Genomic DNA, 1,246 nt, shown 5'->3' with positions numbered 1-1,246 from the left:
CTATTAGCATTTATAATTTGAACGCACTATCTTACTACCGTTGACACCGGTAACTTGTGTCAACAAACTCTTTATGCATCAAATCCAAGACTATGGTCATATAATTTTATGTGAATGAGGACCACTGCCAACCAGCTATGTATACGGCATAACTCATACATTGTACTTTTCTCATACGGCATAACTCATACATTGTACTTTTCTCCTGCTGATCTTGCAATATCTACGTACTTTCAAAGCTCAAATTCCCGTGAGGGATCCAGAAAGGTATATATATGATGCACCACTTTGTTGAAATAGTTAATGGGTCTTCTTTATTGGCAAATTACACACTAATGCTCTTTTGAATTGCAGGGAATCGGTAGGAGGATTATATTATCTTAGCTATTTGGATGATAATATGCTTTTGGGTCGTGCTATTGGTGGAGGTGGTGTATTTGTGTTTACAAGAGCCCAATCACTTTACTGATGAGCATTCATCAATAGTAGTTCAAAACTCGGACCGCTTGACAGAAATATTACAGTAACACTCCATGAGCCATCGTTACGGAATTGAACATATGGAGAGAAACAAATAGAACGGAGGCCTATAGCCTACTACAAAGGATTCTCCTCAATGTAATCTATGTGATATTATTTGATCTTGATACTCTTTAGGGGAAGGGGAGGGTGTGTTGTAAATATGTTATGTATCTATTGATTTCATTTTTATTGTTGTACTTGTATATTGATATAGTTTATGTTCAATGTAACTTTTGATATCAGATTTCTAGTTGACAGTTCTTTAAATTGTCATTTTAAACCAGGCATCATTTGAACAAAGTGGTAATCAAATGCCAAAAACATTTGTCAATTTAAAGTATTATCCTTAGGATTTAATTTGCGTAATATATAAATAAAGTTGTTGAAATCTATTGAAAATGAATTGGAACTTGATAGTGTCAGTGACATGATAATATACTGATATAATATCAAAGGGTGATTCTGGATTAAGGTCATGGGGTTGGCAGCCAGAAATATGGGAACTCAAAATTAAGATAATTGGTGGTTGTGTGGTAAAATAGCAACCATAGTCAGCAACAGCAACAGAATCCCCATATAATAATAATATATAAATAAATAATATTCATTTATCTATCAACCAATCAATGCCCATCATCATTTTCACCAACCTCCAATTACTTTTTCTTCATTATATCAATATATGAATAGAAGACATTGAAACTACTCCTAGATGAAATGGCTA

The 1,246-nt window shown here is 33.5% G+C and overlaps 1 long non-coding RNA gene across 1 annotated transcript; it reads left to right on the top strand.

The window, feature by feature from the left end:
- The first annotated feature begins 206 nt into the window (after nucleotides 1-206).
- Nucleotides 207-789, top strand: LOC127088061 (uncharacterized). The gene is made up of 2 exons (XR_007790110.1): nucleotides 207-267; nucleotides 355-789. It is a non-coding gene; the product is annotated as an uncharacterized LOC127088061 (long non-coding RNA).
- Nucleotides 790-1,246: the final 457 nt, after the last annotated feature.

Source organism: Lathyrus oleraceus, chromosome 5, assembly GCF_024323335.1.
Source record: "Lathyrus oleraceus cultivar Zhongwan6 chromosome 5, CAAS_Psat_ZW6_1.0, whole genome shotgun sequence".
NCBI classification, from domain to species: domain Eukaryota; kingdom Viridiplantae; phylum Streptophyta; class Magnoliopsida; order Fabales; family Fabaceae; genus Lathyrus; species Lathyrus oleraceus.
Note: the sequence above shows the minus strand (reverse complement) of the source record. Positions and strands in the feature narration are given on the sequence as shown.